Source organism: Macrobrachium nipponense, chromosome 5 (genome assembly GCF_015104395.2).
Source record: "Macrobrachium nipponense isolate FS-2020 chromosome 5, ASM1510439v2, whole genome shotgun sequence".
NCBI lineage: Eukaryota > Metazoa > Arthropoda > Malacostraca > Decapoda > Palaemonidae > Macrobrachium > Macrobrachium nipponense.
The window spans coordinates 46,200,462-46,212,921 of record NC_061107.1 but is presented as its reverse complement, the minus strand read 5'-3'; the positions used below and the strand labels follow the sequence as shown (position 1 = coordinate 46,212,921).

The 12,460-nt window shown below is 35.1% G+C and overlaps 1 long non-coding RNA gene across 1 annotated transcript in view; it reads left to right on the top strand.

The window, feature by feature from the left end:
• Positions 1–418: 418 nt before the first annotated feature.
• The window catches only part of LOC135215089 (uncharacterized), a 167,678-nt gene continuing 155,636 nt past the window's right edge, over positions 419–12,460 (top strand). Inside the window, exon 1 of the long non-coding RNA XR_010314561.1 lies at positions 419–819. This is a non-coding gene — a long non-coding RNA (uncharacterized LOC135215089). The remainder of the gene's footprint in view (positions 820–12,460) is intronic.

Genomic DNA, 12,460 nt, shown 5'->3' with positions numbered 1-12,460 from the left:
TTCATTACAGTGAAGTAAGTAGTGGTAGCAGTTAGTATTAACTGGATATGAATAGCTCAGGGATTACCAATGGCTCGGAAGAATCAGGGCAGAGAGCACTTTATGGAGCGTTATGAATTCATTTGGAAAAGAAGTGCGCCTAAAGCACTGGCTGAGCACCTCTCTCCTTAGGCCAAAGGCAGCCACCTACTGTCACTTCCATGAGAATTACGACCTTGGCGTTACTACCTAAGCGTTTAAAAAAAAAAAAAAAAAAAAAAAAAAAAAAAAAAAAAAAAAAAAAAAAAAACCATTTGTGGTGTCAAATTTGTCTTGATCAAATGGCATGAACCATTTCATGATGAAAACAAGCCTGTTTGCTTCTTGGTTCAATCAAATCGGAACTCTCAACCCATTTGAATTTGTGTAGGTTTTACATGCCTAGTAATTGCCTACTCAGTTACTCATCAACCGTCACCCCGATGAGAGTGGTGCAGAAAGCTCATGACGATTTCGCACTCGCAGGAGGAAATGCTTTTTGATTGAGTTCACTGAACTGTACAAGGAGCGCCCATGACTGTGGAAAGAGAAAAAGACCGAAATATAGTGATTGGAATAACGGAAGAGCAGCATACAATATTACTGTGGCAATCTCAAAGAGAGTAACGCCACAGCTGCGCGAAATTAAGTGACGAAGAACTCAGTGAGAAAAACTGTATGTATGGAACATAAAATGGTGGTGATCTCAGTGTTACATGGTCCCTATATAAGACAATACGATCTTCTTATGTTCATCAAGGATCAAGAAATAGCTCGATTCCTAGTACTAGTAATAATGAGGTAAGATGAATAGAATATCAACTGTCCTCTGTTTCCACTCGTCGCTTGGCAAAACTGTGGATGTACCACTGTGCATCAAATCTGATGCAACGTGATTTATTTGTGTGTGTGTGTCGTCCAGATCTCAGAGTCAACATGACGTTGCCAAGTAGTGTTAATTGTTTTTTTATTTCTAATGACACACATATCGAAAAGTTTGCGAATTCACAGCGAACACTATTCTCTTATGTTTATACAGATATGATCCTCTTATGCATTACTATAATGTGTAATCCATTTGTTTTGAACTTATTTTTCTTTTCTTTTTTCTTTCTTTCTTTCTTTCTTTTTAATTGCTTAGCTCAAAGTATGGCATGATAAGGTTAGTGGTGCACGCTTAACATGCCTTTCGGACTGGTCAACATAACTACCTCTACAGCATTATAACAGTAGACCTAATAAGCTCAACAGTCATCATAACAACATTTTCAAATTAGGAATATGAATTACAACAAGTTTTCTTTGAATGCTGAAGTTTTAGGCTATGGTCAAGCTGCCTGGATGTTCCAAAATGATTTATAGGCCTAAAAAAATCATCTTAGCCTCCTAAGATGTAATCTCTGTAACTAATGAATTTATTTGTAGAGATTGATTGTTCTTTGAGGCATAAAAGATGATGATGATTTTCTTTATAAGGAGAAGATGGCTATTAATCGGAATATCATAAGAATTAATTGTTTTTCAACTGGCCAGAAATTGCTAATAGATGTAAAGTAAAGAAATCTAACACACATAGCCCTAGGAACCAAATCCTGGTTTTGACAAAAGAATAATTGCATAGGCGAATATTTGTTAGTATGCCATCATTTTCAAAGTATTCACGAAATATAACAAATAATTTTATATGAAAATCCAATTATTTCTCTAACAAATTTATAATAAATGATTTAAAGATAATTTCATTGTCGCTACACAATGTAGACCTATGTTTCACCAGGTGGAAGTTGTTGCACCAACACTCAAATGGTTGCATCACTCACGCTCCCCTCACACGTTAATATCAGTGGGTGCATTCTACTTTTGCATAAACATATTTACATTTTTTCAGCGTTGAGGTGTAAAAGCAATTAAGTAGGAATATTTCAAATTTTATACTTATTTTTGAGGCAATATTAATGTTATAACAATTTTTTTTTTTTTTTCTTTTCAACATTTGAAATGAGGTTTTATGACGAATTCGTTTTGGTCAAATGCATCAGCGTTGAGTGAACGAAAGTTTTGAAAATGTTCCAAAAGTGTTTTTTCTGAGATTTGGCTACACGTGACATTTTCTTACAGTTTTGAAATATATGACAGATTTAACTCTTATGAAACATATTATTGCCTTATTGTATGCAATAATCGTGTCTTCACACTGAAATAACAGATAAACATGGAGAATATTATCTACCAGTTAGTGAATTGTTTACGAAATTCTACGCAGTCATGTAGCATGAGTTCTGAGCATAGCTCTACCTACTTGCCAATAGACAGAGGGAGAGACAAAAATTGCTGAGGAAGGACACGAGAGCGGATAACAAATAAATGCTTTTATGTAAGTGAGAGGAATGAATGGAGACAGAAAGAGAGTAACAAAAAAAATGGATGGAGAGAGAGAGAGAGAGAGAGATGACGGTAATCCTATTGTCTTAAAACACGTAATATAGGCCTAGGTCCCCACATCTTTTTTTATTACTATTTTTTACTTGAGTAATTGGCGAAATTCATCACTTTTCATATAAAATAAAATTGGGAATAAAATAACAAAGAGAAAGAGGATAAGGCCCAGACGTCTTTGTTTTGACTAAATTGATTAAATTTCATATAAAAATATGCTCAAAACTGATGCTATATGCTAAATTCACCAACTGGCGACCTAACATACTCGGTATGGTGTTGCATGCTACCTCGATGGCCGCGAGTTCGATTCTCGGGCATTCCCCTGAGGTGTGAGAAATGTGTATTTCTGGTGATAGACGTTCACTCTCGACGTGGTTCGGAAGTCACGTAAAGCCGTTGGTCCCGTTGTTGAATAACCACTGGTTCCATGCAACGTAAAAACACCATACAAACAAACAGGAGAGTTAATTGTGTCTTATATTTCAAAACTGTAAGAAAATGTTACGCATAGCCAAATTTCAGAAAAATACTCACGAAACATTTTCAAAACGTTCATTCACTCATCGTTGATGCATTTGACCAAAAGAAGTCAGTCTTCAAACCTCAGTTCGATTGTTAGATTTAAAAAAAAAACGAAAAATTATTATTAACATTGATTCCAAAGCAACCATAAAATTTGAAATGGCCCTGTTTGATTGTTTTTACTCTTCAGCGCTGAAAAAATATAAATATGTAAATACAAAAGTAGAATGCACCCACTGATAGCAACATGTTAGTGGAGCGTGTGTGACGCAACCATTAACAAGAACCACCTGGGTCAACATACGTAGGTCTACAATCAGTAGCGACAATGAAATTATCTAATTATCTTGAAACCATTTATTTCATAATTGTTTGAGGAACATTTAGTTTTCAAACAAATAAAGTTATTAATCATATATTTCTTAATCACTTCAAAAATGTTGGTTTACTAGCAACTATTCGCCTATGCAATTATACTTTTGTCAAAGCCGAGATTTTGTTCCTAGGCCTACGTCTGTTAGATTTCTTCACTTTACACTTAGCATTTGCATCTCTAATTTAACAATTTCTGGCCAGAACTCAAATGCAATTCAAGTTACCTAATGAACGACTAAACCATACACCTAAAGCGAGCAGAAGGACTTTGAAGAAAATAATATTCTAAGCCAGTTAAAAAATAAGTGTTCCATACGCCTTGATATTAATACTAATAGACATTTTGATTGATTGCCGTCTTCTCCATATAATCAAAATCATCATCATCTTTTATTTCTCAAAGGACAATCAATCTCTACAAGTAGATTCATCAATAACAGATTACATCTTAGAAGGTTTAGCTTATTTTTTTAGGCTTATAAATCATTTTGCAACATACAAGTAAGGGCCCTTTCACACTATGTCGTACGTAACTGCGACACGATGTTGGACCTACATGCGACTAGCAGTCTACTATTATCTCTAATGTACCTAGTTTTCACACTATGTCGGTCCGGCAAATTTGCCGGTCCGGCATCGCATTACAGCCGACAGGCCCCACTGGCCATGTCCGGTGCTGCACCCAGACGCGATTGCAGTTGGCCATTGCCTTCAATACGTGTCTTCACACTATGCGATTTTTTCCTGCATATACGTGCGACAGCAGTAGACTTCCACTGCTTCTGTTGATCGGGTGTATTGGGTATTGAAAACATTTGAGGGATATAAATAGTGTTATTCCCGTTGCTGAATAACCACTGGTTCCATGCAACGAAAAAACACTATACAATAATAATAATAACAATATTTTTATTCGTAAATAAGAAAGAACTACAGGTATGGATAGCTTAAATTAAGTATAAACTACTCAGAAATGATTCACTAAATGATTTGCTGTTTTTTTCATTAAGGTTACATATACGTTTTGATACTGAAATTATTAGAAGGTTATCGGCAGATTATTGATATAAAGAGGACTAAAAGCTTTCGATTTCGATATATATGATTTTTTGAGAAGTTTTTATAGTTAACACTTACGTTTTATTTACATTAATTAATGAAACAGAGAGAGATATGGATTTTTTATATCAAAGTAAAAGATTTTAGTTTTTGATATAGATATATCAGTTTATACTTTTGATAAATAGAGATGTTTCAGCTAACACTAGTTGTTTTCCTTTCTCCTTTTTAATTTCTATACGGAAAAGCAAATTTACAAGGAAAGGTCCATATTATTTCCTCTTACTTGATGGTAACTGCCTGTTGTTGTGCTGGCGAAATATAATCTCTGAATGTCGTATTTCTTTTAGCAACTGGTCATGTAGACATGACAAGAGTTCCTCAAAGGTTGTTTTAGACATTCTGAAGTAAATGAAAAATTTATCATTATCTCTCTTCGGCTCCTCGAAAAACGTGGCACATGCACCATACAAGTGCCTTGTGTATTCAAAGGGTGTACCCAGTGAATTCTAGGTTTTCTCCTCTTTTTTCTCAAATGTAATAAATAAAGACAATAATTTTCTCCTCCTGTCCATCTAGTCGCCACTACAGGCTGAGAGCAGACTGCAAGAGCTTGTCAAAAATTGGATCACTTTGTACGGCAGTCGGACAAATGTACGATTTGCGCAATTTTGTGTCGCATTTACATCCGGCACTACAATCGTATCTTGGTCCGACAAGAATCGCGTAGTGTGAAAGGGCCCTAACTTAAACACAGCCTATAACTTCAACATTCAAAGAAAACCACTTGTAATTCATACCCCTATTATGAAAATGTTATGACTGTTGTGCTTATTAGGTCTACTGTTATAATGCTGCTGAGGTAGTTATGTTGACCAGCCCGAGGAGCAGGTTCAGTGCGCTGTCATTAAAAACAACAACGCCAACCTTACCACACAGTATTTTGAATTAAGCAAAGCAAAAAGAAAAAAAAATCAGTTCAAATCACACAGATTACAAATTATATCAATGTATAAAAGGCATTATATTTATATAACCATAAGGAAAGTAGTGCTTGCTGTATATTCGCAAGCTTGTCGACATGTATGACAATAGAAAAAATAAAGTTTACCACTACTTAGCAACATCATGTTGAGTCTGAGAATCTAGACGAAAAAAAAAAAAAAAAAGACTCATGTCGCATCAGATTTGAGCATCCCTGTACATTGAAAATTTATAATTCTTTATTTGGAATAAATCTTTTTGTATTTTATAAATCGAGATAGATACACACGGTTTCCTTAAATTACGGTCCAGTTTTGTTTATAACAAGTTCTCTCATTCTCCCGCCAGAATTTTGAAGAGCTACTGAAGCTTTACCCTCACCGGCCAGTGCACTATAGGCCTAACCCCCGTTATTCTTAGGACTTGACTCCTGCTTGCTTTCACAAAACAAGCGATATAAAAAAAAAAAAAAAACATATATTGTGTAGGCAAGTCTTTTGGTATATGTACAAGTGTTTACGCGGTGTAAAGGATGCTTGCGCAATATGTACTACCACACTGGGATAAAAGTGATAAAATTTCAGTTTCATCTGAAACTGTGAATCCAACATCAAGTTATATTCGTGCATTCCGTCTCTTCCTTGGTTGCTCGTATGTGTTTACCAGTTTTTCTGACTAATACTTAGTTTTATGTGATAGTAACTTAGATTTCTCTGTATTAGGTTTATCTGTAGCGGCTTAAAAGGACATTTATTATCATTTCTAAATTTTGATTTTATTTAATCCTGTGTCTTTTATATAAATATCTGTAGTGGCTTAAAGGACATTTTTATCATTTTCTAAATTTTGGATTTATTTAATCTGTGTCTTTTATATAAATAAATTCTTTGGTAGGAATTCTAAGTCTATTTGTGTACATTCGAACACGATTTGAATTAAGCCAATGCTGCCAGAGTTTCGACACCGACTTTATATATGTATATATTATATAATATATATATATATATATATATATATATATATAATATATTAATATATATATATATATATAATATATATATATATAATATATATATATATATATATAATATATATATATATATAATATATATATATATATATATAGAGAGAGAGAGAGAGAGAGAGAGAGCGCGCAACTATAAGGAAGAGAGATCTTACGATTGGCTCCCTGTTGGGTGAGGATTACCTCGTCGAGGCCTTCCCCTTCTTCATTGGTAGAATATTTTGGAGATGCGATGGACACTCAACGACTGGTGGTTTTTCTTTCTCTTTCTCCAACTCTGGTGCAACCCACAACGGTCGACTGACAACTGGGTTCTTAATGACTTGGAAATTTCGATTTTTATCATTAAAAATATTAACGGAGTGGTTGACTGCGAAAAGAATGATAGAAAATGCGAAAGTATTAAGTTTAACATCGAGGTTTATATCACAGAATGACAGGGAACACCTACCGTACATTTTGTAATTTAGTTCCCACAAGCCAATACAGATTCCAAATGCAGTATATAGAATATGTTTAGTTACTTGTTCACTTATTATTGTATGAGGCTGCTCTCTTCCTAACTTCTTGGAAGGTTATCTCTGTGTCAACTACCACCACAATCATAGTGGTAGTAATGGACGCGAATTTTTGAAATATATACTATTTTCTCCGGTGATAGTTTATATAGAATGCGACTAATGTAATGTGGACTCAGCTTTGGAAATATGAATCATTATGAAATCTGTCACTGTGCATAATTGTAAATTCAATGAAAATCTAATAGCCATCGTGAATAACTTTAATTTATTTATTCGTCGAAGAATAATGAATAAAATTGTTATCAGAACCATTATGAGACATCCTATTCTGTCATAAAATTGAAGAAGAAATTTTCTCTTCGTCGATTGTTTATTCCAACTCGGGTTAATCCAGAGTAAAAAAATCATAAAATCATAATAAGGACTCGTCTTTTTTTTTCATGATTTAAGAAAAAAAATTCTTTATATCTCACTTTTTACCCAGTTTTTACTCGAGTACCAAGAAATAGTTTACCTTTACAAAATATGAAGGGTTTAGACATATCCCCATAAAATAACAAAGTAATTTCTTCCAGAAGATGATTTTTGCCCAGTTTTAGTTGTCTTGTCAGTCTAAGTCAATGCGGTTCACGTAACACTTGTTCAGCAGAAAACATCTACAATGTGGTTAGCAGCACCCTTTCAAATTCCGAGAGCGATAGTCTAGGAATTCCGTTGTATATTTTGATTAGCAACATTTTATGCCCTTTCGGTGTCTTGTTAGGATTTCTTGTTTATTCCTTACTTTCCATTTTTTATGTTATACAGCATTCATTTTACAAGTAACTCCTATTTAATTTTTCACATATAAATCCGTATTTCATTAAAGATTTTATTTTTTCATTGGCATTGAAACGCCATTACATATGGGTATATCTTTGAGGAATTGTTAAGTACTTCACTCTTGTAGAAGATAATCAGCTTTTCAGTGTAATTACCCTTTCTGAGGAAAAATTATACGACCCTTACGCTCATTTTGAGTTTTCTGTAAAAGAAAACTATCATGCCGGCTTTGTCTATCCGTCCGTCCGTCCGCCATCACACCTAAAAAAAACACAGAGTCCAGAGGGCTGCAAATTAGTATTTTGATCATCCACCCTCCAATCATCAAACATATCAAATTGCAATCCTCTAGCCTGAGTAATTTTTATTTTATTTAAGGATAAAGTTACCTATGGTTCGTGTATCTGACAGCTCTTTACGGAACCATGTGGGACACCCTCACTCTACCGCATCTGGTGAGCAACTCGACAGCTACCGGTCTCAATTGATGGTTTTATACAGCATTAGTTGTACAGAAAACTCGATTGCACCGAAGAAACTTTGGCGCTGTTTTTTACTTGTTTAAATCTTTTCTCTTGAATAACCTCAAGTCCAGGCAATAGACTTGAGTATTATAGCATACTAAACATACATTTTTTTCTTATATGATAAATGTATTGCGAAACAAAAAAAAATAATCGGTAATTAACTTTTTCATTTCACTATCCACCACCCTCTCTCTCTCTCTCTCTCTCTCTCTCTCTCTCTCTCTCTCTCTCTGACCTCGTAACGCAGTGGTTTTGAGACACAAGAATTAGAATGTAGAATTTAAGCCGTCGGGGACCTAAGGTCATTCAGCGAGGATGTTGGAGAGGGTGGAAAGTCAGGTAGAAGGAAGATAATATGAACAAAGGTACAGTAAAAGGAATGAAAGAGATTGCAGCGGGTGGTGGAAGTGACGCTAAAAAGAACCTTCAGTAATGCCTGCAGTGCATCACTTGAGCTGCATTGACAGTACTGAATGTTTACAGCTCACAAACTGAAGGACCAGTATCCCATTCACGACCCTGATTAAATGGGACATTATACCTATTTAAACGTAATTGATAAGTTATGTACCTAGTTGTTCACTGAACTCTGTGGATTACAACCGTCATAGAGATAGAGGAGGAGGCAAGAAGAGTGGAAAACCACCAGGCGTTGAGTGTCCATCGCGTCTCCTAAAAATATACCCTATTCTGCAGGAGCTACGACAGTGATGAGAAAGCACTAAAAGGCAATTATGAAATATAAAAAGCAATAAGGACCCGCCAAAGAGGGAATCATCCCTGTGGAGGGCTGTATACAAAACTAAACAAGTGAAAAAGCACAAGGTCTCGACAAAGTAAGCCTAATCCACCACCGGGGTCAAACCACTCATAAGATATATCTTCCTTATAGCTGGCTGGTCTCTCTCTCTCTCTCTCTCTCTCTCTCTCTCTCTTTCACATTTCTTCCTGCGGCAAGAGTGCTTTCCGCCATAAAGGATAATTGCCTGCAAGTTTGTATACTGTAAATGAGGGTCTCAAGGATCATCACGATCCAGACCTTTAGGGAGGTGAAGCAGGAGGCGCTGATATATCAAAGCGAGTCGTTTCTTTTTTCTTACATTTCTAAGGACTGTCATGAAATCATTCATTCGGAATGATCTACCAGACCGTGACTCCCCCTGTCTCATCAGTATACATTCATCGATTAGCATCCATTAAAAACAAAATTCCTTGTTCATATTGTGAGGTATAGTGGAAACATATCAATTATTGTTTATCTTAATACTTTCGAATTGTCTTTTAAAGACACGTTTTCCCTGACATTAGCAAAATTATGAAAATTCTAAATATTTTAGTTTTTATCATCTTGGTAGGTATGTGTCATAGAGACTACCAATTATTTTCTCGGACTGCTTTTTTACCTTGACCTGTTCTTCACACTTAAAGGTGAATATTTTATTATCCGTGACTTTTATGGAGCTTGGTAGGCATCTCCTTTGAAGGTAGGTGATAATTTGTGTAAATATTCCTTACCCTGACTATTATACTCAGAGTGAAATTCTATTTAAAGTTCAACATTTTTTGTTCTGTGAATATGAAGGAAACCATTCCGAATTATTTTCTACAGTTACATCATCCTTTTCCTTTTTTAAGGTCTGTATGAAAAAGGAAAACAATTTTTGACCAGGAAACCGCTTACAGCATGGGTAACAATATTACCCATGCTGTACATAGGTAATATTGTTACCCATGTACAGCAAATCAACTGAAGAACGGCAATGAGATATTAATTATTCTTACTTTTGCTGATTTGAAGCCTCATCCATTCAAAATCTCTGTAAAGACTATCGACATTTCATTATATAGTTGGGGATTTAGTAACTACAGCAGTAATTACATTGCTTTCTTCCAAAAAAAAAAAAAAAAAAAAAAAAAAAAAAAAAAAAAAAAAAAAAAAAAAAAAAAAAAAAAAAAACCAATATATATTATTTTCTAGAACATAAATTACTTCGCTAATAAATCTGAAACCATTACAGGCTCTAGAACGATAGCCCGAATAGCAATGGTCAATAGTTGTTAATTATTTGTCATGGTAGTAATTTGAGCAAATGTGTCATTGCCGGTCCCTTAGGAAATACATCTCGGGAGAGAGAGAGAGAGAGACTAACTTGTGGTTTATATCCAGATGTTTTTAAGCAGCTGTCATTTTGAATAGCTGCACAATTGAGTAAACTGCTGACGAGATATATCTCGTATTAAGACACGAAAGTACAGTAATTAAAAAAATTCCATAAACTATTTCAGCACTAACACACCCCTAATAATTTTATCTAAATACAAACTTCCAAGACAAGCTCATTAGCATTTATGTGCTACAAGAAAAGATTTTAATAGAATTCAATGTTTTAATAGGTACCCAGGATAAAGACTGATTGTCTTATTTTCCTCATTTATTCATTACATGATACATTGCTAAGTGAGAAGAGAGGAAAGTGTGCAAGAAAGTCAAACCAATCTTATGCTTTATTGATGTCTCGATTCTTCAAATCTTAATTAAAAGTAATAAATGTTTAAGTTTATTCCATGGTATGCTTAGGAAAAAAACATCCAATTTACTTGAGAAAATCATATAAAGAACCTGTCTTTAGAATTGGCGTCCACAAGGGAGGGAGGGGGTGGGAAGAGCGCCCATTGCCCTCCCTAGAATTTCTGAAAAAAAAAATTGCATGAAAAATACAAATTAATAAAAAAAAAAATTACGTGGAAAATCCAAAATGAATAAAATTACCATGAACCTTTCACACCTGTTTATTCATTTTTCTATTGTCCCAGTTTCCTTGCACAGTCCACATTTCTGTTTAAGAAATTCAGAATCTTGCCCGGGAGCCTGCAATCGAGTCCAACTTTCACCACTGTACAACACCAAACACCACTGTCCAACCTTGTCCACTATTTTCTTTGAGATTTCCAGTACCGCCCCTTTTCTCTGAAATCAGTCATATGCATATGCAAGATTAACAAATGCAAAGCATAGGCATTTAGCAGTTCGATGATAATATAAGTACTAGAATCATAATAATTCGGTACAACATTTATCACCGTTCACCAAAAAACCGACCCGGCTCAACTCATATTTAGCTGCCATATCTTTGTCGTACAACACATATATAAACGAGCTTTTAGGACTAAATGACACTTATTTAAACAAATTAAACAAACAGGCAACTCCCTTACCTCTCTTTGCTGCTTATCATTCTGCATGAGCCAAAAATGCAAACTGGGCTAATGAATCCTGGTAGATACAAAAATATAATTTTTATTTCCCAAATTAGCTAAACATTACATGGAACAAAATTAATATAAAAATGGAGTTACAAGAATAAAGTCTGACCTCCCAAAAAAACTGTAAACTGTCATTCTCCTCTCCTGAACTAAGTTTAAGTAAACACTTCTCCTAAATCTCAGTGGTTGATTAATTACACCATTTAAATGGTCATTAAAATCTTTAGGGAACCCATTCTCTTATATGGTGCCGTGAACCCATCTGAAATAAAGAGACATATTTATTACATCACTCCAACATGTGAAAGATAATTAAAATGAATGTGTACACACTACACTTCTCTTTCTCTTTTCAAAGGGCAACTTTTCCAAAGTCTTGTGTTACTCTACCTTACGATGGATATCCTCGAACCTTCTCTAATGAGTGTTCTATACCACGACACAAGTAATCAAAGAGTGTCGCCCCTTCTTTTACATCCCTTATTGTTAGGGCCCATACACCACACACTATGAACACACACACACACGGACACGCCTTTTGGAGTGCCATAGCAACCGAGAGCGCCGCATGACCCAATCATGTGATCTCTGAAAATGTTATTAACCTTTAGATTGCATGGTCACCAGTTCTGACAGTTTTTTATTTCACCTCTCTTCGAGGAGCCAAGCGCTTTATCACTGAGCGCCCCTGTCTCAAACTGGAAAATGCTGAGATTGACAATTCACCACCACACTTTCTTTTAAGATGGCTCGGCCTCCTATGTCTTTTGTGCACTCCCGTCGCACACCACATCAGCAACTGGTATATACTGGTTCACAATGTTTGCAAGATAGCCCCTATAACACATATTTCAACTATCACTATGGATACCATAACCGCAATCACTGGAATTGTATAGCGTTCA